This window comes from Triticum urartu, chromosome 1 (genome assembly GCF_003073215.2).
Source record: "Triticum urartu cultivar G1812 chromosome 1, Tu2.1, whole genome shotgun sequence".
NCBI lineage: Eukaryota > Viridiplantae > Streptophyta > Magnoliopsida > Poales > Poaceae > Triticum > Triticum urartu.
Genome location: NC_053022.1, coordinates 342,102,879 through 342,127,885, shown reverse-complemented (window position 1 = coordinate 342,127,885; position 25,007 = coordinate 342,102,879).

Below are 25,007 nucleotides of genomic sequence, written 5' to 3'. Positions count from 1 at the left end.
AGAAAAAAAAACAACAAATGGCATTGGGCACTAGGTTAATAGGTTAGTCCCAAAAAATGATATCACTACAGAAAAAGACACATCCGTGACATTTTGGGCCGAACAAAAATGTTTTCTGTCATACTTATGACACTTCTATGACGATAATTGTGACAAAACCCGGTATCATCATAGAAGTGGTGTGCTCCTACTTCTATGACAAAAAATCATGACAGAAAATGGGCTTTTCGTCCTGGGCGGGCCGGAGACGCGGCTGCATGACATTCTTTGAGCCGTCCATGATGGAAAAAACCGTGGTAGAAGCGAGGGCGAGGAAAATTTTGAGGAGTTCCCAGTTATGGTCGGTGGTCGGGGGCCGAGCGATGCGCGTTTATCTCATACACGTATGCGCGTGTGTGCGAGGCGTTGGGCTCTAACTGAACCCGAGCGAGGCATTGGGCTCTAACTGAACCCGAGCGATTGCACAAGCTACGTTACTGAACCCGAGTGATTCCTTCGCTACTACTGCTAACTGAAGCCGATCGATATTGCCTCTGGATGAACAGTGAGTGTTGCTGGGGGGGTTGGATGAACAGTTCCCGGTGGGGGTGGATGAACAGGACCCCGTGGTGTTGCCTCCAGATGAACAGGACCCCGATCGATCGAGCCGGTTGGGGCTGGATGAACAGGACCCCGTGGAGGGCTGGATGAACAGGACGGCCCCGTGGAGGGCTGTATGAACAGTAGATGGTGGAGGGTTGGATGATCAGTAGCCCGTGGAGAGGGTTGGTTGAATAGTAGCCGGTGGAGTAACGTGCGGTGGAGGCTAGATGAACAGGAGCCCGTGCATGAACAGTCGCAGGTGGAGGCTGGAGGAGGTCGAGGTGGATGAACAGTAGCCCGTGGAGGCTGGAGCGGGTCGACGGTGGAGATGAACAGTATCCCGTGGAGTCCCGTTTTGCGGTATGCGACACCCCTCCTGATGAAAAGGACCCTTGTTTCGACCTAGCGCTCCAACACAAGTCTGTTTCCTCCGTTTTGTGGTACGCCACACCCCTCCCGATCAATAGGACCCCGTTTGGACCGTAGGAGGTCCAACACAAGTCCGTTTCCTCCGTTTTGTGGTACGCCAGACCCCTCCTGATGAACAGGATCCCGTTTCGAACGTGGCTGGTCGAACACAAGGCCGTTTCCTCCGTTATGCGGTACGCCAGGCCTCGTTTCCATCGGTTGTTCCGTCCAAACCGGTTGGCTCCCACGCGTTCAATTGCCTCCCGATGAACACGACACATTCCATTGCCTCCCCCATGAACACGACGACAACACTGTTGTTTTTTTGCGGGCGACGACGACGTTGTTTCTCCGTTCCAACCCAGCCATGTACACGAGCCCTGACCGTACGTATGTGCGAGTAGGCGTTCGAGACCCCGCCCGTCTGTATGTACGTGGCCGTATTTTCTTTCTTGCACACTATCCGTTGTACGTACGTGTACAAGCTACGTGCACACCTCTACTACGACATGTGCGCGCCTCTACATTGACCAGTATGTACGTACACGTTCGCGACCAGAATGACAATGCTACGTACGCTTCGACCAGGTGGGTCCCGACTGTCAGGCACTGCCTTGCGTGCGAACATGTAGCTGGTGGGTCCCAGCAGTTAGGGGGGCGAATCGGTTTTTTTTCGGACGCACTTCCTCGCGTGCGAAGATGTAGCTGGTAGGTCCCAGCATTCAGGGGCAAAACATTTTTTTCACGAAATACGGTTGCCCGTCCGGTGGGTCCCTGCTGTCAGGTGGAGGGATCATTATTTTCCATGTAATAAGGAGGCACTTCCTTGCTGCGGCCGTGGACCCAGCTGTCAGCCTCTCCACGTACAGTCCATGTCCGATGCAAGCTGTTCCTTGACCATGTTGACCACGCCACGTCGAGAGCACCAGGGCGGTGGATGACGGCGAGGACTAGGATGGGGATGACGTGGAGCCGGGGAAGACGCGGCAGTGTATGCCCACACGTAGAGGTGCATGAGGGTTCACTTCGGTGTGAGGCTGCCGTTGCCGCAGAATAACAGGGGGTGTGGGTGAGTAGAGGGATGGCCTGGCCAGCGGTGGGAGTAGTAGGGGGCGGTGAGGCCTCCGCGGCATCACAACCGGCCACGGGAGGCAGGAGCATGTGGCACGACCGGTGTTGCTTTGGGCGGCTGGAGCAAGAAGACCAGAGGTTGAAGAAGCAGTATGGCCATTGGATGCACATCATACGGTCGCTGCAGCTGGAATCGTTTATATTGACTAAGTTGACAAAGCCCTTGGTACGCGTCAACTTAGTAGGCCCACAGGACAGCCTCCGAAATGGTGCGCCCCAGAAGTCAGGGGGAGGAATCATTTTTTGGGCGGCTGAAGTAAGAATATCCGAGATTGAAGAAAAAGAACGACATCCGTTGGATGGACATCCAACGGCCACAGCTGCCAGAACTGTGTGTTGTTGACAAAGCCTTGCATACGCGTCAACTTAATTTTTTTAGGGGACGCGTCAACTTAGAAGGCCCACAAGTGTGTGGCAGAGAACATATAGCCCATTTGCGATTTGTAAGAATGTACAACCCATTTTTTAATTCTAGTAAAATTTACTACAACCCATTTACAGTTTGTTAAAAGTACAACCCATTTTCTAGCTAGGACAACGATTAATAATTTCAACCATTCCTCAAAAAAAGATTAATAATTTCAACCAATCGCTCAAAAACAAAATTCAAAAAAATTCTCACATTTTTATGGGATCCGAAATATTTTTATCCGAAATTTCTAGTCGGATTAAATATAATTTCAAAATAAAGTTGTATTACGTTAAAATCCAACGAAATATTGCGCGCGCAACAAGTAATGAAATTAAAATTTTCAAATTCCAATAATAATGTTTTTTAAAACTAATTACGCGTTTGGTGCATTTTTTATAGTTACTGCCGAGTTATTATAGTTACATCCCATTTATTATTTCTTAAAGTCCATTTTCTTGTTAAGCCTAATGCATACTTCCTAGGAAAGTTTCCAGCCCAGAGGGGCGGAGAAGTTGACCCGGATATGTGTACAACTGTCGGCCCAGTTGCATTGCTGATGTTGAAAAAAAGGCCTGTGTAGTAAAGTACAACCTATAATGGCTACTCAGCCCACATTCAGCGACGCTGGAAAGGCCCAAACAAGGCTTGTGTACAACTTTTTGAAGTCATTGAGCTCTATTAATAACTTAAGAAAAAAGTTAGATTATAGTGGAACCTAATTAAAAGCTGTCATGAGCAAAGAAATAATTCAACGGGTCCCACTTGTGCGCGTGTGTGTGTGAGAGAGAGAGAGACCCATCAGTCGATGCTCGTAAATACATCTTTCAACCATATGCATTGCTGATGCTCAGTAAAAACTTATATAGTTGACACAATCATATAGAACATCATAGCACACTGAACTTGCATACAAAAATTCCACGCAGGCGGCACAATCAGGATGGAAGCAGTGGATCGCTAGAGGTAGGGCTATGTTGAAACCAACGAACTCATACATAACGGTTCATTGTCTTTATCAATGACGGGGAAATATCTTGAATGTTGTGCAAAGAAAACAGACAGACAACACAATAAGTTCTGCTAGCACATTAAGTTAACATACAACCCTTTCTAAAAAAAGTTCAGGTACAAAATCAGAACAGGTCACAATCAAATGTACTGGCACATCAGTTCTTCACACCCACATCTCGGATTTAACTAGTATCTGACAAGATTCAGTTGTTACCTCAAATTAGAGCACATCCAGGCAGCCAGCCCTGCCTCTTCTCCCAAAGAAGCTGTGGCCTCTGCCGCGCAATGGAGTAGGCCATGTTCCATCCATCGTTCCGAGCAACACGGGGACTCATGTAATGGACGTCGTCGACGGACCCTAGCACCAGCGGCGACGGCAGGACTTCGATTGATGGATTGACCACTTCTTCGACATGCACGAACACTCGATACAGGTACATCCCTAACGTGGTCCGCGGCGGCCTTGGTGGAAATGAATAGTACAACCCCGGTTCCTGCACCGGTATCTCAACACCAATCACCTTCGGGATGGTGGACGTCTTCTTCATCCATTCCATAATCATCAGAGCCCAGCTGTCTGGAGGAACAAACATACTTAAGAGGTCACCTCCAAGGTCATTGATAAGCTCATTCATGGACTCGATGTTCAAAGCACGTCGAGGCATGCTGTGGAAGGCAAGCTTTGTTACAAAACGCAAGCTCAGAGGGCACCGAGCCCCATCCTGGGTGCCACCGATCAAAGCTCACCAGTGCGCCATCGCAGAACAAACGCCGGGAAGATTCGAACACACGACTGCAATCGAAAGTTGTCCGGAACCTGACAAAGAAATTAGCCGGTGGCGGACAGACTTCGACGAGCAAGTCACTTATTTGGATGCCGTGTGCAATGCCAAGATATTTGGCAAGGTCGTCCGGTGAGACGGGAGGCCGGTCATTGTTGATGGTTACCATCAGCACTTTGCCGGCAAACTGGTCGTCAAGCACCGCCATGCCACTGTTGAGCAACAGCACGCAGCGACCGAAGGTAGGACAGACCTCAGGATCTTCGGCTCAGAGATCCGTGTTGACCAGCGACATGATAATGCACTTGAGTACAGGGAGTACATGAAGGGGATTTGGGGGAACTTGAGTAGGAATCGAGATTCCAGAGGTGGGGGAGGGGCGGGAGATTGGGGGCGAAAAGGTAGCATGAATTTCGAACACGCGCCAATATGCTCTCGGCGCACAAGCGCACGAAAACACCTGTGGCGCCCACATGTCGGCCTAAGAGTCCTTATTCTTTCTTTTTGGAGAGCCCGACCTTTTTTAGGATCTTTTGAGAGCCCGGCCTGAGAGTCATAATTGACCTGTTTAGCATTGCGTTACTACTCGGCCCATATTCAACGACACCTCACTAGCCCAAACAAGTGTACATCATCGAAAAGACACTGAGCTCAAATTATATAACTTGAAAAAAAGGAGATACACTCTGAACACTGGAGAATGGTGATGCCCTCATTTAGCCCACCAGTAGTTCGAGACAATAAATAGTTCGAAACAACAATATATACAACATTCAAGCACTGACTTAGTGACTACTACTGACATGAACAGCAAGACATGATAGTTCATAAGAAGTCTTGCTACACCACCAAAACACACCCATCTGCAGCGCTCAGACTCTCGTGATCCAGACGAGAATGACATTCTAAACAGAGGCCACTATTACATAGTAAGAGTGACATAGACGAGGATGACCAAATGCCAAGGAATATGCATAACAAAAGAAAGAACTACCCATCCAGAACAAGCAGCAAAGACAACAAAGTCATTCGAAGAGATGATCCAACAACATCATAATTTGCAGCCCCGCTTCATCGACCAATGATCCGAAGACACTAGTACTCCACCCTTTCGACGCAACAGCCCAATTACCTATCAACCTGAAGGCTTGAACCACATCACTACCTGTCGTAATTGTCGACGTCCTGGGAACGGGGGTCCCCAGACTTGCCTGCCTGCGGCCCACAGCATGGCTGGGCTGGCAGGTCTATACGGCCCGACTTCACCAACAAGGCATTCAAGACCCTCGCGAGGGGCCATGCCTCGCGAGGCGGAAGACACAAGACCTCCTTAGGAGCGGCCTTGCCAGGCAGGCTCGCGAGGGGCGGAGAGATCAAGGAAAGGCAAACCTCACGAGGTCCTCATGACATGAGCCATGACGATCGAGACCAGGCGGGCGCCAGGCAGGCGCCAGCGCGCGTAGTGTCCTTGTTTCCTCTTTGTTTCCAAGGGGGCAAGCGGAGGCGCGGAGTACCGAGGCATCAGGGAAAGGATTCCATATTGGTGCAACAAGACCAAGACCAGAAGGACGGCAGGACAGAGGTCACCATGGAGCCCAAGACAGCGTCACCACCAGAGCCTTTGGCAGGCGAAGACCACTTTTGTCAGGATAGCTTGTACTAGATGTCTCCCTTCAAATTTGGCTGTTATGGGATCCCTTCTCATGCACTTGCTTAAACCTGCTACTCTCATGTTCGATCTATCTATGATTACTACTCGCTCGATCACCACCCATCAAGGGGACCGCGCGCCGGCCGTCTTTCTTCTGGACCCTTCACGTGAGTAAATTGAGCACGGCGCCTGTGTTTGGGTCCGTCCCTACAGCGTCGATAAATCCAATGGCTGAGCTTTGTCTGGCGGGCCGGCCCCGTTTACGTCACCTCCTGGGGCCGTTGATGCTTGGCGTTCTCACGTGATACCCTTAGGAGATTCGTTCGGTGCAGGTTGTCTGACCACCTCGCAGGTCCAGCACCGCAAACAAGAACCAAGACCAGGCGCAACCCGCCTTGAGGTAGGGCCTCGTGAGTCGCGCTGTCAGGACCCCGATTCCAAGTCACATCGATCTAGCCGGTAACACCTCATATCACTTTGTGGCCTCATGCACGGTATCCCCATGGGTGTCGCCTTACCATGGCCCGGGACCGTTTGCGCCTTTTGGCTCACGTATATGATAGTGTCGCTAGCATCCATATGACAGAGAACCCGGGCCGACATGGCTAGTCGTGAATCCAAAGCGGCACTCACCTATGGGGACAGGCATACATGAATCACATCGAGCATGTCGGTCATCAGCGAGTGAATCCGGGCTGTAGCACTGGGCTAACAGGACTCCGGGGAACCCGGGCTATAGCAGGCTAGGCAGGACTCTGGATGTCACCATGTGACATTTCCCTGAAGGGACAGACATAGGAACGAAGTGAAACACATGCCGTCCAGTCAAGTGTCCTGAGCAGTAGTGCTGGGCTAGCAGGACTCCGGTGAACTGGGCTGTAGCGGACTACTATGGCTCAAGGAGCACTAGACTACATTTCCCCATAAGAGAGGCTGCCAAGGATAAACAACTAGATTGTCAGATCCCACACATACCAAGCATTTCAATCATACACACAATATGCTCGATATGTGCAAATACAACATGGCATCACAACAAAACTCTATAACTCAAGTACTTTATTTAAAGGCTCTGGAGAGCCATACATAACATGTTCATACAGGTAGGGGTCACATGACCCGACACTCAAGTCATGCAAGCATACAAGCACATGCAGAAGCAAATAGTCTGAGTACAGACACTAGAAAGAAAGAAGGCTTGTCGAAGCCTGACTATCTACATAGGGCCCTCCATGGCCAGAATCACCACCTCGGTGGCAAGTTACTCATCGACATCGAGGTCTACATAAAACCCATCGGAGGGGGCGGTGTTGTCGTCTGAAAACAGTAATTAAAGCAACATGAGTACAAAGGTACTCAGCAAGTCTTACAACAGAACCTACTATACATGCTCATTCTCAAGAAGGTGGTGGAGTTATTGCAGCAAGCCAGCTTTGACTCTTGGCTAAGCTATCCTACGAGACACCACTGTAAAATAGTTTCCGCACACGAGTCCACTAATCACCAACACAATACTCCACCGGGGATCCTCCCTCGTCATCCTACGAGAGGGCCATCCTCGGTACTCACACTTATCTTGAGTCTTTTAGTAGTAACCATTAACTTGTCTATGAACTATATAGGCAACCAAGTAGTCCTTTACCGCGGACGCGGCTATTCGAATAGTTTTATACCCTGCAGGGGTGTACTTCGTCACACATGTTTCCACCACTTAGCGTCTACACACGACATGTGCTCGGTAGACTTCAAGTGAAAGCCGATGTGGGTGTAGACCACGACCTGACTAACCGCACAAGTCTCTAGTCCAGGTTTATTGCCTATTCGGGTTCCATCCGCAAGGAAATCCGGCTGGGGTGTCCTCAACGGCCCCAAACGATGTGTGCAGGGTTCCCGAGACACCAAACGGGCGACTCGGTACACCGTGCCATGGTGTATCTACCGCATCATAGCCCACCCCTAGGGTCAGCGCTACGCACGGCCGCCAACACATAACCTACAAACACCAGAAACTAGTTGCAACTCCTGGACAAAGGACGAGAGGGTCAGTAAGTCGAGCGGGGTCATATTTCAGGGCCCAATGTGTGGTAGTAGCTGAATCTTAAATCACGCATACAGATCTCAGTTCTTATGGACGGCCTCAATGAAACAACCCACCATGTATTCCTACATGGCCTCTCATCGATACCTTTACCAAAACATGTTCAACACATCCCTCACATTACCGACATAATCATTTCACTCTAGCCCATCACCCAGATGAACCAGACCTGACACAACTCTAAGCATAGCAGGCATAGCAAGGTAGGAAACACATACATGGCTCAATCAACTCCTACACATGCTAGTGGGTTTCATCTAGTTACTGTGGCAATGACAGGTCATGCAGAGGATAAGGGTTCAACTACCGCAGCACACAGCAGTTTGAAACGTTGTTGTCTTAATGCAGTAAGTGAGAGCAGAAGCGAGAACATGGGATTGTATCGATATGATCAATGGGGCTGCTTGCCTGATGGAGTAGTAGTAGGGTACTGCCCTTCAGTTGGATACTCGGAGATATCCTCGGAGGCAGAACCTACCACGAAAGACACAACAGAATACAATCATCACATGGCAATATGCAAGAATATGATGCATGCTATGACATGGCAAAATGAGGTGTCCTACCTAATGCAATGTGAAACAAGTTGAATTAGGTCCATTTGAATCAAAGATTCAAACGGAAGCTTATGTTATTAAGCATTATAAGTGTATTATCTTGTTTCACCTAAACAGCAAGGTTAAAGTGTTTTGTCATGCATGAAACCATTACAGATGGAAAAATTGAATTTTTCTGATCAAATTTCATATATAAATCTTTGCATTTGGAGTTATAGATTAAAAGTTATGAATTTTAGAAGTTTTGGTTATTTTCTGGAATTTCCTATATAAGAATAAATCCAGAAAAGGATTTACTGCATCAGCCTGGCATCAGTGTGACGTCAGCAGGTCAAAGGCCCCAGCCCAGGTCAAACCTGACTGGTGGGCCCCATCTGTCAGTGTCACAACTAACTAACAGAGTTAGTTAGTGTTTCGTTAGCACTAAACTAGGTTAGTTAGGCCCTGGGCCCACATGTCAGTGAGTCAAACTATTAACTAAAATAATTAGTGTTAACTAAACTAATTCTGATTAGACAGGGGCATGGCCCACACGTCAGCAACTCAGGGGAGGTCAACCTGGGCCCACACGGGGTCAAACAGGGTCAAACTCGCCGGCATTTAGCCGCAGGCGAGGCCAGACGCGGCGGAGCAGCGCAGATTTCACCAACAAGGTGCCGTTCGGCGCGCGGAGCACAACTACGGGACATGGACGCTCATCCGCATCCAACCAGGAAGGTGGCACGGCCAGGGAGTGGCCGGAGTGGCACCGACGACGAGCTTGGCGGCGGCCGAAGCTCGGGTGCAGGTGGGGATGAGGCTGTGGTGCGCAAACGAGCGCGGTGAGGTGCTACGGGGGTTCTACGTGATGCGGGGAGCGCATTGGGGGCATGCCCGGGACCAAATGGTCACCGGAGCATTGCCGGCGACGAGCGCGGGCGGTGGCGCGTGCGGGTGAGCATGGTGCAGTCACTATAGAGTGCAAAAGAGGAAACAGAGAGGATGGGGAGATGGCTGAGCTCACGGGGGTCACGACGAGGCAGTCAGCGAGGTCGGGGGCGAGCTGATGCGGCGGGGATGGCGAAGCGGATCTCCGGTGGCCGGAGTTGGGGAAGACGAGGTCGGGGCGGTTCTAGAGCGGGCGAGCGCTCGGGGCTCGGCCTGCTCGACGTAGTCGACGTCGGCGGAGCTCGTGGACACGACGGCGCGACGCGAGGATGACGGAGGGCGCGGCTACGGCGACAGTGCGGCGGCAGAGGCGTCGGCCATGGTGGGAGAGGGCGAGGGAGAGGCGTTGGGGGTGAATGGAGAGGTCTGCGGGGTCGGGGCGACGACGTGGAGGTCGTCCAGGCATCCAAGGGCACGGGCGGCTAGCAGGTGGCGCCGTGGCGAGCCCAGGCACGCCGGCGCTCACCTCCCTGCCTGCCTGCCTGGCGAGAGGAAGTAGCTGACTGGCCATGGGCCAGCACAGTGCTGGGCCGCCAGGTGGGCCGGCTGGGGGGTTTGGCCAGGTTAGTCCCTTTCTCTCTCTTTTTTTCTGTTTTTATTTATTCTGTCTTGTGTTTTGGAATAGTAAAAATACTATTTCATTTAGAAAAACCCTGGAAATAATCAGAGGCACATTTGAAAATATTCTCAACAGCCTAAAATTACTTTCAGAATTATTTGGGCATTTAAATTATTTTATAGCATTTAAATGCCCAAATGCAAATACTATATGGATTAATCCAATGAACTTAGGATGTCCTAGAAAAATGTGCAGTATTTTTGTCAAAGGTTTTAACCCAAAACAAAAAGGGTGGACTTTTTAGAAGGGCATTTCAGGTTCATTGGAAAAGTTTTTTAGTAACCCTAGTTGTTCCAGGGGGGGTGCTGGGGGTTCTGTCATCCCCATTTCAGTTTTTTGGAAATTTAAACATGATGCAACACTCTAATGCATGAACCAGCTAGGGTGTGACACCCGCGCTGGCTCACGGGTGCCCAGATAGACCTCATCTAGCCCTGCCGTGCAAGCCACGTGTCAGGGCGGGGCTGTACACGCCCCGGGGGCTCTCTGCACAGGGAGCCCCCCGCCCACGCACAAGTGGAAGCACCATGCTCTGCGCTGGCCGCCGACACTGCCGAGGAACGGCTATGCCCGTGCACAAGAGGAAGCACTACGGTCCGTGCTGGTCATAAACAACTGAGGGCGGCTTCGCAGTCGTACCAACCTCAGGGAGCCCCAGAGCTCAGTGTCTGGCCTCATCGCAATGCCTCCCCTCAGGAGAGCCGCGCGAGGGGGCTGGGCACGGGGGCTGCGCTCGGGTCACACCCAAGTGTACGCCACCCAGTCAGGTCTCCTGGACCTGGTCGCCGCACGCTCCTCCCGAGCCGAGCCTCGGCGAGGGCAAAGGTATAGAGATTGTTTGCACGTCAAGGGGGACTCCTGAGCATCGCGACTCAGGAGCCTAACTGGGCACGTAGCCCCTCACTCCTTGGTCTGTCCTGGTCTCCGGTTGGCCCAACGGCGGTTGAGGTATGCGCGGGGCCGGGCTCTACCGACGTAGAACATCAACCTATCCTCACATACTCTCCCTATAAGCTGTTTGTGCGTCAAGGGGGACTCCTGAGCATCGCGACTCAGGAGCCTAACTGGTCACATAGCCCCTCACTCCTTGGTCCGTCTTCGTCTCTGGTCGGCCCAACGGCGGTTGAGGTATGCGCGGGGTCGGGCTCTGCCGACGCAGAACACAAAGCAAATAGGAAGAAAAATGCAAAATCTCAAGCAAATATTACAAGACATATTGTGTTCACAATATCAAATCAAAGTTTTAACGCCTCCACGAGGCCTGATACATATTGCACGAATGAAACAGGAAAGCAGCCGTAGGTCACCCCTGGATACCTCCATCTGCAGGATCGGTGGCATCGCCGGCCGAGGGAGCAAGGACGAAGCCGCAGAACTTCTTCAGCATGGCCTCCACCTGACCTTTCAGGGCTGCGGCGGCGGCCGCACAATGTTCATCAGCTACAGGCTCCAGAAGCTCGTCAAGACGAGCGCTGGGGTCGCGAAGGCACAGATGGCTGAAGACACGCGTCAGCACAGCCGAAGAAAGGATACGAGCCTCTGCCTCAGCCATAGGGCCGATTCCCTGCATGACTTCCTCAAGCACCTTCACCAAGTGGGGAAGCAGCTGAGCAGGGCCATCCTCGTCGGTGGTCAGCGGCTTCTCTAGGCCCTTCTCGTACATCGACTTCAGCGCCACGTTGCACCTCTTCTCAAGAAGCAAGAAGGCCTTGCGGTCTTCGGCCAGGACCTTCGCCTTGGCATCAAGCTCAGCCTCCCTCGTCTTCGCCTTCTGCTCCAGTTCCTCCAGTCGGCTGTGCTCCGCGGCCTACGCCTTCGTCATCTCCCCCAGCTCAGCATCACGGCCCTTGATGGCATCCTCGCGAGCCTTCATCTCCTCCTCCTTCGTTGCGCGGTCGCGTGCTTCTTCTGCGCGCTCGTCATGCAGCCTCTTCAGCTCGCCCTCTAGCTCTCGGCAGTGGTCGCAGGCCGCCTCAGCGTCCTTCAGCGCCACCTCATGGTCGGCCGCAGCTCTGGCGTCGGCCTGCTTCTCCTTCTCGGAGGCCGCTGCAGCCTGGCTCAGCGACGCTCGAACGGCCGAGTCGGAGTGAAGCCAGCCTGAGGCCTGCTCCAGGTGCCCGACCACTAGGTGCGGGTCCGCGCCCAGGAGGTCTTCCCGCAGCTTGGCCATCCCCGAGAAGACACGCTCAAAGGCTGCAAAGGGGCAGAAGAATTCAGGGCCAGAGGAGCAGCGGGAGTAGGAGGCAACTTCGTTACCAGAGCCTGGAAGAACGAGGGCTCCGGAGCCCTCGGGGCGTCGTCAGCAGAAACATGTGCTGGTACTTCCAGAGCTAGTGGGGCCACGGGGGCTGGTTCATCCTGCCGATGCTCCTCTTGGCCTCGCGGGGGTGACCGAGCTGGGGAGATGCAGGTGCCGTCGCCTCTCTTCTCCATAGAGGGAGGTACGGCTACGGCATCCCCCTTCCTCTTCTTCGCTGAGGACTCCAGCCTGATCGACCGGGCAGGTATCAGAGAACATCAAGTATAAGCAGAAACAAGACGAAGCTCAAAGCACTTACTGATCCACCGTGACATAGTCCACCCTCCGCTTGGTGAGCCTAAAAACCGAAAGCATCGGGGCCTGAGGAGTGGGCACACGGGCTCTGGAAGCAGAAGACGGTGCAGCAGAAGGACCGGAGCCGGCCCCAAGCGGTGCCACGTCGGAGGTAGCATCTCGAGAGACCAGCGACAATCTACCCCTTGTCGGGATGAGGGGTAGCCCTCACCTCCTGGCAGGCGACGACCTCGGCGTCATCTGGCAGGGCGTGAAGGATGTCGGCCTTGCTTAAGGGGGAGTTCTCCCCCGTTCCCTCAGGGATCTCCTCCGAGCCCTCCTCCTCCTCTTCCCCCTGGCGGGACTTGTCAGAAGACACCTCCACGGGCTTCGGCGTCACGGAGGCCCCAGCGAGCACCGGGGGCACCAGCCCGCGCGCGTCAAATGTCGTCCTGGAAGCAACGACTTGCTCCCAGCCCTTGCGATGGAACAAAGGAAGAAAGGCGCTCGGCGGGTACTCTTGGTTTTCCCCAACCAAGAGACGCAGAATTGCAGTCAGCTCGTCAGTAGGAAGGGCCACCGGGCTCAGACAAACCGTGTCTTCTTCACCTCCAAGCTTCCACAAGGTGCGCGTGCGCGCCTGGAGTAGAGCAACGCGCAGCGTCAAGAATTCCCTCGGGAGCATGACCCCAGTCACCTTGGCCGCTTTCACGTTGCCCGGCCTCAAATCAGTCTTCATCTGCTCCATGTCACACCCTAGCTAGTTCAAGCATTAGAGTGTGCATCATGTTTAAATTTCTCTTAAATTTGAAATGGGAAGGCAGAAACCCCCAACACCCCCCTGGAAACAACTAGGGTTTACTAAAATTATTTTCAATGAACCTGAAATGCCCTTCTAAAAAGTTCACCCTCTTTGTCTTGGGTTAGAACCTCTGGCAAAATTGGTGCACAATTTTCTAGGTCAATAGAAGGTCATTGAATTAAATCATAAGTATTTGAATTTGGGCATTTAAATGCTATAAAATAATTTAAATGCTCAAATAATTCTGGAAATAAATGTTTGCTGTTGGAAATATTCTAAACAGAGCCCACAATTATTTTCAGTATTTTTGGAAACGTTTTAGTATTTTAATTAAAGCCCAACAGTTGCAGTTAAATAGAAAAACATTAACAAATCAAAAAAAGAGAGAGAGGGAGCCCACCTGGGCCTTACCTGTGCTGGCCCAGCCACCTGGCTTGGCCCAGCCGACTGGCTTGCCAGTCGTCGTCCACCTCCCGCCAGGAGGACGCGGAGCGCGTGGCCGGCGCCAGCGGCCACACGCCGGCCACCTCCTGCTTCTGCCGACGTCCCGGAGACGTCCAGGGATGCCACGCGACCCCCACGTCCCCCTCTCATCCTCGCTCACTCTCCCCTCGTCTCCCTCACCCTCTCCCGCACCATGGCCGACGCACCTGTCGCCGTCTCATCGCCGTAGTCGCGCCCTCCGTCACCCCCTCGCCTCTCTGACATGTCCAGAAGCTCCGCCGCGACGCCCTCGCCCTCCCCACCGAGCCACGCTTCGCTGGAGATCCTGCATCGCCGCATTTGCACCCTCTAGGCCATAGTTCCACCATGGCCGAAGCTCGTCTCCGCTCGAGCTTGTTGCCGGCGTCGCTCCAGCGACCATTTGGTCCTCCCGTTCTACGCAACATGCTTGCCACATCGCGTAGTGCCTCGCTAGCGCCTTAGTTTTCGCGTTTGCACGCCGCAGCCCACACCCCGCACATGGCCGAACTCCGGCCGCCGCCTTGGAGCTCGCCGTCGTCGTCTCCGGCCACCGTAGGCCCGGCCTCCACCACCACTAGATGCGCGAGTGCAAGAGCTCTCCAACGAGCCCAAGAACGGCCTCGCCCGTGCCCTATGGGCGTTTTCCGAGCCGCACCACCGTCTCGGGCCTCGCCGGCGTCGAGTCGCCGGCGAGTTTGACCCAGTTTGACTCCTGGGTGGACCCAGTCTATGACAGGTGGGGACGGTCTGCTAACTAATCTAGGATTAGTTTTAACTAATTTTAATTAAATCAGTCACTGACATGTGGGCCCAGGCCCCACTGACAGCTAATTAGTGTTAATCTAATCCTGTTAATTAGCTGAGAGGCTGACAGAAGGGGCCCACCAGTCAGGTTTGACCTGGGCTGGCGCCTTTAACCTGCTGAGGTCAGCATGACGCAATGCTGACGCAATAATGCATTTTCTGGATTTACTTTTATTCAGGAAATTCCAGAAAATAGTCAAAACTTCTAAAAATCATAGAAAATCAACCATAGCTCCAAATGCAAAGATTTATATATGAAAAATGATCAGAAAAATTCAATCTATCCATCTGTAATGGTTTCATGCATGACAAAACAAGTTTACCTTGCTGTTTAAGCAGAATAAGGAAATGCACTATTAAAGCCATGTTTAATAAGCTAATAATTGAATCTTTGATTCAAATAAGCACATTCCTTTCTGTTATAGCTTGCATTAGGCCAAGACACATTCATATTGCCATGTCATAGCATGCATCATATTGTTGCATATCGTCATGTGTTGATTGTGTTCCGATGTGTTCTTCGTGGTAGGTTCTGCCTCCGAGGATATTCACGAGTATCCAACTGAAGGGCAGTATCCCACTACCACTCCATCAGGCAAGCAACCCATTGATCATTCTGATACAAACCCATGTTCTCGCTTCTGCTCTTGTTTACTGCATTAAGACAACGCGATTCAAACTGCTGTGTGCTACGGTAGTTGAACCCTTATCCTCTGCATGACCTGTCATTGCCACAGTAACTAGATGAAACCCACTAGCATGTGTAGGAGTTGATTGAGCCATGTATGTGATTCCTACCTTGCTATGCCTGCTATGCTTAGAGTTGTGTCAGGTCTGGTTCATCTGGGTGATGGGCTAGAGTGAAATGCTTATGTCGGTAATATGAGGGATGTGTTGAACATGTTTTGGTAAAGGTATCGATGAGAGGCCATGTAGGAGTACATGGTGGGTTGTTTCATTGAGATCGTCCCTAAGAACTGAGATCTGTATGTGTGATTTAAGATTCAGCTACTACCATGCATTGGGATCCTTAATTGACCCTCTCGGCTTCTTAATCACCCTAGTACTCTGTCCAGGAGTTGCAAATAGTTTCTGGTGTTTGTAGGTTATGTGTTGGCGGCCGTGCGTAGCGCTGACCCTAGGGGTGGGCTATGTTGCGGTAGATACACCGTGGCACGGTGTACCGAGTCACCCGTTTGGTGTGTCGGGAACCCTGTTCACATCGTTCGGGGCCGTATGTGGAAACCTCGGCTGGACTCCCTGCGGATGGAACCTGGATAGGCGATAAACCTGGACTAGAGACTTAAGTGTTTAGGTAGGCCGTGGCCGACACCCTCGCTGGGCTTCCGCTTGAAGGTTGCCGAGTACATGTCGTGTAAACGGCGGTAAGTGGTGAAAGCGTGTATGACAAAGTACACCCCTGCAGGGTATAAAACTATTCGAATAGCCACGTCCGCGGTAAAGGACTACTTGGTTGCCTATACAGTTCATAGACAAGTTAATGGATACTACTAAAAGACTCAAGATAAGTGTGAGTACTGAGGATGGCCCTCTCGTAGGATGACGAGGGAGGATCCATGGTGGAGTATTGTGTTGGTGAGTAGTGGACTCGTGTGCGAAAACTATTTTACTGGTGAAGTTCCGTAGGATAGCTTAGCCAAGAGTCAAAGCTGGCTTGCTGCAATAACCCCACCACCTTCTTGAGAATGAGCATGTATATTAGGTTCTGATGTAAGACTTGCTGAGTACCTTGTACTCATGTTTGCTTATTTATTGTTTTCAGACGAGAACACTGCCCCCTCCGATGGGTTTTATGTAGACCTTGACGTCGACGAGTGACTAGCCACCCAGGTGGTGATCCTGGCCATGGAGGGCCCTATGTAGATAGACAGGCTTCGAGAAGCCTTCTTTCTTTCTAGTGTCTGTACTCAGACCGGTTGCTTCCGCATGTGCTTGTATGATTGTATGACTTGAGTGTCGGGTCATGTGACCCCTATCTGTATGAACATGTTATGTATGGCTCCCTGGAGCCTTTTAAATAAAGAACTTGAGTTGTAGAGTTTTGTTGTGATGCCATGTTGTATGTACTCATATCGGGCATATTGTGTGTATGATTGAAATGCTTGGTATGAGTGGGATCCGACAATCTAGTTGTTTATCCTTGGCAGCCTTTCTTATGGGGAAATGTAGTATAGTGTTCCTCGAGCCATAGTAGTCCGCTACAGCCCGGTTCACCGGAGTCCTGCTAGCCCAGCACTACTGCTCAGGACACTTGACTGGCCGGCATGTGTTTCACTTCGTTCCTATGTCTGTCCCTTTGGGGAAATGTCACGCGGTGACTTCCGGAGTCCTGCCTAGCCGGCTACAGCCCGGGTCCCCCAGAGTCCTGTTAGCCCAGTGCTACAGCCTGGAATCACTCGCTGATGACCGACATGCTCGATGAGATTCATGTATGCCTGTCTCCATAGGTCTGTGCCGCTTTGGGTTCACGACTAGCCATGTCGGCCCGGGTTCTCTGTCATATGGATGCTAGCGACACTATCATATACGTGAGCCAAAAGGCGCAAACGGTCCCGGGCCATGGTAAGGCGACACCCGTGGGATACCTGCGTGAGGCCGCAAAGTGATATGAGGTGTTACCGGCTAGATCGATGTGACTTGGAATCAGGGTCCTGACACTCCAGCACCGACGACGCCCGCTCGTTAGTGATCTTAGCACGAGACAACCCCTTGTCGAACTGGGGCGCCTCCGTCGGCGGTTCCAAGCGTGGATGGGCACACTTGGCACTCATCATGACCCATTTGGCCTCCCGGCCGCGATGAAGTTGGCACACCCGGAGATATGGCCACCGGTGACGCTGAGGAAAAAGAAGTGGCTCAGCAGTGCCACGGACGGCATCACGCCCAGGTACGCGTCGCAATAGTAGGTGAAGATAGACAAGAGAAGAACGGAGTTGGGATGGAGATGTAGCGCCTGCAACCCGAAGTGGTTGAGGACCTCGAAAAAGAAATCAGAAAAGGGAAGAAGGTGCTTGCCTCGGGCTCTGGCTCGTCAGAGGCAAGCTGGAGCTCCGTCTTCCCCCTCTCATTGCTCGCTCCCGCCGTCAGCAAGTGTGTGGCGGTAAGGTTCTTCTCCATGACATTGGGCACATCAAGGGCTGGCTCGAACCAGGCCGGCGCAGAGGAGGACCTGACCTTGCGCGGCGCCATTGGTTGCCAACGCGGAGCGAAGTCGAAGCGGATCTGGAAGTTCCAGCGGCAAGAAGCAAGAAGGGGGATCTTAAGCAAGGCAAGGAAGAAGCAATGAAGGCAAGCGCTGTCCGCGCCAGCCTTTTTGTCAAGCCAGGCAGTTGCCGAGGCAGCGTGGGGAAGCGGAGACGCCCATGTCCAATCAACTGCCACGTGTCAACCGAGGCCGCAGGCTTTGGGGGCCCGTGGCGCTCCGCACTTGACTCTTTGGCTTCGCCTTGAAGCCAAGCCCGAGCGCGCCTTGGGCCCGGGGGCTACTGTCGGCGTCCTGGGAACGGGAGTCCCTAGACTTGCCTGCCTGCGGCCCACGGCGTGGCTGGGCTGGCAGGTCTATATGACCCGACTTCACCAACAAGGGATTCAAGACCCTCGCGAGGAGCCATGCCTCGTGAGGCGGACGACGCAAGACCTCCTCAGGAGCGGCCTCGCCAGGCAGGCCCACGAGGGGCGGAGAGATCAAGGCAAGGAAAACCTCACGAGGTCCTCATGACGTGAGCCATGATGATCGAGACCAGGTGGGCGCCAGCGCGCGCAGTGTCCTTGTTTCCTCTTTGGTGCCAAGGGGGCAAAGCAGGCGCGGAGTACCGAGGCATCAGGCAAAGGTTTCCACATTGGTGCAATAAGACCAAGACCAGAAGGACGGTAGGACGGAGGTCACCATGGAGCCCAAGACGGCGTCACCACCAGAGCCTTTGGCACGCGAAGACCACTTTTGTCAGGATAACTTGTACTAGGTGTCTCCCTTCGAATTTGGCCGTTGTGGGATCCCTTCGCGCTCAATATTTGGGAAGAGGACCGGGTGATGAAGCTATGTACCTAGGGTAGGGTCATGGATCTGTCCAACATACCCTCCCCAAGGACATCTCTACAAAGTATCAAAAGCAGTCGAAGAGAAACCATCATCCACTCGACCATGAAGATGTGCTCACTCGACCACCTTGAAGACACTCGACCACCAGAAGATGAGAAACCCTCCACTCTGCAACGGTCAGGACTTAAACCATAGCTTTATGGGCATTTACAACACTTTATTGCAGACGTTACCAGTAACGTCCCTCCTTTATGAGCATTGAACCTTGTGTAACGGATGGGAGCAGGGGGCCTGGCGCACTCTATATAAGCCACCCCCCTCCTCTGGGACAAGGGTTCACACTTTTTGTAATACACACACATATATTCAGTCGACCGTCTCTGGGCTCCGAGACGTAGGGCTGTTACTTCCTCTGAGAAGGGCATGAACTCGTAAACTCGTGTGTACAACTCCTCCATAGCTAGGATCTTGCCTCTACATTCTGACCCCCTATTCTACTGTCAGTCTTAGAACCACAACAGTTGGCGCCCACCGTGGGGCAGGTGTCTTAGCGATTTGTTGGAGAAGTTGCATTTTTCCGATCCCCTTCATCATGGTTCCCGGGTGGAGGTTTGGCTGAGGGCCGCGAGATTCGTCTCGGCGTGCTCGTGTTTATCGCCGACGACTCCGCTTGGCTTTAGGAGGCACCACTCAACGCCGACGCGCTCCCTGCCCGCGAGGCGACGCATTTTTGCGCGTGCGTCCACGGCGTCCTCCTGCGGCAACCATCGACCCAGTACCAGTCGACTCCAGCAGCTTTCACCATCCCTGTGACTCGCCGGAGCAAGCGCACCGGTCGGTCGAGGCTTCAGCGGTGGGTGAAGCATGCGGTGGCCCGCCAGTCGGCCACCCCTCAAGTCACGGCAATTGAGCCCGACGAAACTCTCTATGGCCTGTTCGATCTGTCGACTGGCTCCGTAGAGACCGCATCCGAGTGCGACAGCAGCGACCCGGCGGCGGAAGTTCTGATGGTCAACGGACCACGCAACCCGCCTGGCTTCAACCACGAAGACGGAGGCGATGGGAATGGCGATCCGACGCGCGTTTATGAGGAGTACCGCCCCGAACCCCTATCCTCGCAGCAGAGGGAGGAACTTCACTGCCGGAACATGGATGCATTGCATACTCCTATAGTTGGAGAAACCCCTGAGGCCCAGGCCTTGGAGCAGGCACGCTTGGCCAACCTGGCTGAGGGCACTCGACTGGAGAACCTCCAGCGCGCACTCGACGACCGTGCTCGACAGCGTGCTCCTGAGTCCAGTTGATGCCATCTTTTTCCACCTCCGACTCAGGTATACCGAACACCGATCCAAAATCTAGCAGCTGCTGCCCGGATAGCAGAGTCGATCCAACCTTCCCAATCAGAAGCTGGCCGAGGTCTGGTGCAGATCAAAGCCTTGCTCCGGGCAGCGGGGGAGCAGAATATGGTCGTGTCTTAGTCGCGGAATAGGATCCATAGCAGATCCGTGGTTGCAGACACAGTTCAGTCGGCCCATAGCCCGAGATCGCCCCCGAGGCGTGAGGGACGTGGAGATCGGCGTGATCAGTACAGAAACCGAGAGCAGTATGATCGCTGTGCCGATCGCGATGATCGCCGTCGAGTGCCCACGCCTCCTCCAAGGAGTGGGTCATACGTGCCTCGGCCACATGAAGACAGACGCCCCCACAGTGTCAGAAAAGGTATTCCAGTCGACCCCAGGGAACCAGGATTTGATGCGAGATCTATTCTCGTGTAGGGCTTGGTCGACAGAAACAGAGCTCACCGAGAGGGCCATGATAGAGATCCGCAAACCAACAACTGGGTGCAAGTCTCTGGTCCAAAGTGCTTCAGCAGAGCTATCAGAGCTGCGGTGATTCCCCCCAACTTCAGGTTGGCGTCTGGAGTTAGTAAGTTCACCGGAGAGTCCAAGCCTGACACTTGGCTTGAAGATTACCGAGTGGCTGTCCAGATTGGTGGCGGCAATGATGAAGTGGCCATGAAACACCTTCCTCTGATGTTGGAGGGCTCGGCTAAAGCATGGCTGAATCAGTTAGCGCCTGGCAGCATCTATACTTGGGAAGATCTCGCCCGAGTGTTTGTCAAAACATTCGAGGGCACTTGCAAACGTCCAGCAGGTTTGATAGAATTACAGTGTTGTGTTCAGAAACCGAATGAAACTTTGAGGGATTATATCCAGAGATGGATCACCCTACACCACACGGTAGAAGGTGTGTCAGATCATCAGGCAATTTGTGCCTTTAAGGAAGGCGTCAGGTATCGGGAGTTGAATATGAAATTTGGCCGGACGGGAAATATAACTCTGGCTCGGATGATGGAAATTTCCACCAAGTATGCCAATGGTGAAGAAGAATAGCGACTCTGGAGTGGCAAGCACAAAGAAGTCGCCCACGAAGCCGGAGGAGGAAACTCCGGTCGGAAAGAGAAGCGCAAGGCCGAGCCAGCTGCTCCGGGTGAAGCCTTGGCTGTAGTTCAAGGAAAGTTCAAGGGGAAGCCCAAAGGGCCGTGGAACCCCAAGAAAGTAAAAGATCAAGATGGAAATGACGTGTTGGATCTGCCATGCCATATCCACACCAAAAAAGATGAAGAAGGTAATTTCATTTACCCGAAGCACACCACTCAGCAGTGTCGGCTCCTTATCCAGCAGTTCTGAGAGAAACATCCCAAGGAAAAGGAGAAGGAGGCAGACAAGGCTGAGGATGAGGGAGAGGATGATGATGGTTATCCCCACGTGAATTCCACTCTGATGATTTTTGTTGACGTTGAGAGCAAAAGTCGATTGAAAGTCATCAACAGGGAAGTGAACATGGTCGCTCCGGTGACACCCAGTTACTTGAAGTGGTCGCAGACTGCCATTACATTCAACCAGTCTGATCATCCAGCACACATCGCCACCCCTGGGAGGCAAGCACTGGTGGTCGACCCGGTGGTCGAAGGCACTCGACTGACAAAGGTCTTGATGGACGGTGGCAGTGGCCTGAACATACTGTATGCAGAAACGTTGAAAGGAATGGGCATTCTGATGTCCAGACTCAGTGAAAGCCATATGAGTTTCCATGGGGTCATTCCAGGCAAGAAGGCTGCATCCCTCGGATAGATTGCACTCGACGTGGTTTTCGGTGATTCCAAAAATTACCGCAAAGAAAAGTTGACGTTTGAAGTTGTGGATTTCCAGAGTGCTTATCATGCAATTCTAGGCAGGCCAGCTTATGCTCGATTTATGGCTCGACCATGTTACGTGTACCTCAAACTAAAGATGCCTGGTCCCAGAGGAGTGATCACTATCTTTGGTAACTAGAAGCAGGCAGAAGAGTGCTTCCAGAAGGGCTCAAAGATGGCCGATGCCCAGATGGCCGTGGTAGAATTGCAAGAATACCAGAAAAATGCAGATCCGAGTGACTTGCCGCAAGCCAAGAAGCCAGCCACAGATTCAGCATTCCAGTTGGTTGGTGAAACGAAGTCGGTTCACATTCACCCGACGGATCCCAATGCAGCTCCGACTCACATTTCCACCACACTCGACTCCAAATAGGAAGAAGCGCTCATCCAGTTCCTCCATGAGAACTGGAACGTCTTTGCATGGAAGCCTTCTGACATGCCGGGTGTTCCCAGGGAACTGGCTGAGCATCGTTTGCGATTCGACCCAAAGGTGAAACCAGTCAAAGAGCATCTTCGACGGTCCGCCGTCCAGAAAATAAAGGCAATCGGTGAAGAGGTGGCTCGGCATTTGGCGGCTGAGTTTATCCGAGAGATTTATCACTCCGAGTGGTTAGCCAATGTTGTCATGGTCCCAAAGAAAGACGACTCACTTCGCATGTGTATTGATTTCAAGCATATAAATTGGGCCTGCCCGAAAGATCACTTCCCTCTCCCTCGCATCGATCAGATAGTCGACTCGACTATAGGGTGCGAGCGTTTGTCCTGTTTGGACGCCTACTTCGGGTACCACCAGATCTGTCTGTACAGACCCGACGAAATAAAGACAGCTTTTATCACCCCATTTGGGTGCTTCTGTTATGTCACAATGCCATTCGGTTTGAAGAACACCAGAGCCACATTCATGCGGATGATTCAGAAGTGCCTGCTCACTCAGATCAGTCGGAATGTGGAAGTATACATGGATGACATTGTGGTCAAGTCACATAAAGGTTCCGACCTACTGACTGACCTTGCTGAAACCTTTGCCAACCTCAGAAGGTATGATATCAAGCTCAATCCATCAAAGTGCATGTTTGGAGTTCCAGGCGGAAAGTTACTCGGTTTTCTTGTTTCCGAACGAGGAATCGATGCTAACCCAGAGAAAGTAGGCGCTATACTCCGAATGAAACGCCCTGTGTGTGTGCATGATGTCCAGAAGCTTACTGGTTGCTTGGCCACCCTAAGTCGATTCATTTCTCGCCTCGGTGAAAAGGCGCTGCCTCTTTACCGACTGATGAAGAAATCAGACAAGTTCGGGTGGACCCCAGAAGCTGATGCAGCGTTTGTAGAGCTAAAAGCCCTGCTTTCCACCTAGCCGGTGCTTGCTGCTCCAATCAGCAAAGAGCCTCTACTACTTTATATAGCAGCCACTGGACAAGTCGTCAGTATAGTACTTACGGTCGAGCGGGAAGAAGAAGGGAAAGCTTATAAGGTTCAACGCCCAGTTTATTATATTTCTGAAGTCCTGACCCCGTCAAAGCAGAGATATCCTCATTATCAGAAGCTTGTCTATGGGATTTACATGACCACGAAGAATGTTGCACACTATTTCTCGGATCACTCTGTTACAGTCGTCAGCGACGCTCCATTGTCAGAGATTCTGCACAACAGAGATGCAACTGGTCGAGTGGCCAAATGGGCAATTGAACTCCTTCCCTTGGATATCAAGTTTGAGGCAAAGAAAGCTATCAAGTCCCAAGCAATAGCAGATTTCCTCGCCGAGTGGATCGAACAGCAACTGCCGACTCAAGTTCACTCTAAGCACTGGACCATGTTCTTTGACGGATCCAAGATGCTGAACGGTTCTGGTGCTAGAGTAGTTCTGGTATCCCCCCGAGGAGACAGGCTGAGATATGTCCTCCAGATTCACTTTGATTCCTCCAACAATGAAGCAGAATATGAAGCACTCCTGTATGGGTTGCGCATGGCCATCTCACTCGGCGTCCGTCGCCTCATGGTCTATGGCGACTCAAATTTGGTAGTTAATCAAGTGATGAAGGAGTGGGACGTCAGAAGCCCAGCCATGACTGGTTACTGCAACACGGTGAGAAAGCTTGAGAAGAAGTTTGAGGGGTTAGAACTCCACCACATACCCTGACTGAAAAATCAAGCAGCCGACGATTTGGCAAAGTTAGGTTCCAAAAGAGAAGCCATTCCCAGTAATGTGTTTTTGGAGCATATTCACTCACCAACAGTTCAGGAAGATCCTTTTACTGAAGAGCCCCCGCAACCTAAGAGCGCCACAGATCCAACTGAAGTCGAGGTCCCAGCCGTGGTCGACCTGATCATGGAGGTTCTGGCCATTACTCCCGACTGGACGGTGCCCTACATTGCGTACATCCTCAGGAAAGAACTCCCAGAGGATGAAGAAGAGGCTCGATAGATCGTCCGTCGATCCAAGGCCTTTACTGTGATAAGAGGGCAGCTGTTCAGAGAAAGCGTGACTGGAGTCGATCAAAAATGCATAACACTAGAAGAATGTCAAATGATCCTCAATGACATCCACTCAAGGACCTGTGGTCATCATGCGTCCTCTCAGGCCATCGTGGCTAAAGCATACCGAGCTGGATTCTATTGGCCACGTGCAAATGAAATGGCGAAAGATATAGTCGACAGATGTGAAGGCTGCCAGTTTTACTCCGACATGTCTCACAAGCCAGCGTCAGCCCTGAAGACCATCCCTCTCATCTGGTCCTTTGTTGTTTGGGGACGGGATATGGTTGGACCACTAAGAACTGGCAGGAGCGGCTTCACTCATGTGCTCGTTGCAGTCGACAAGTTTACCAAATGGATCGAAGCTAAACCTATCAAGAACCTTGATGCTAGCACCGCTATCAGTTTTATCAGAGAATTGACATTCAGATATGGAGTCCCACACAGCATCATCACGAACAATGGATCGAACTTCGATTCCGATGAGTTCAGAGCTT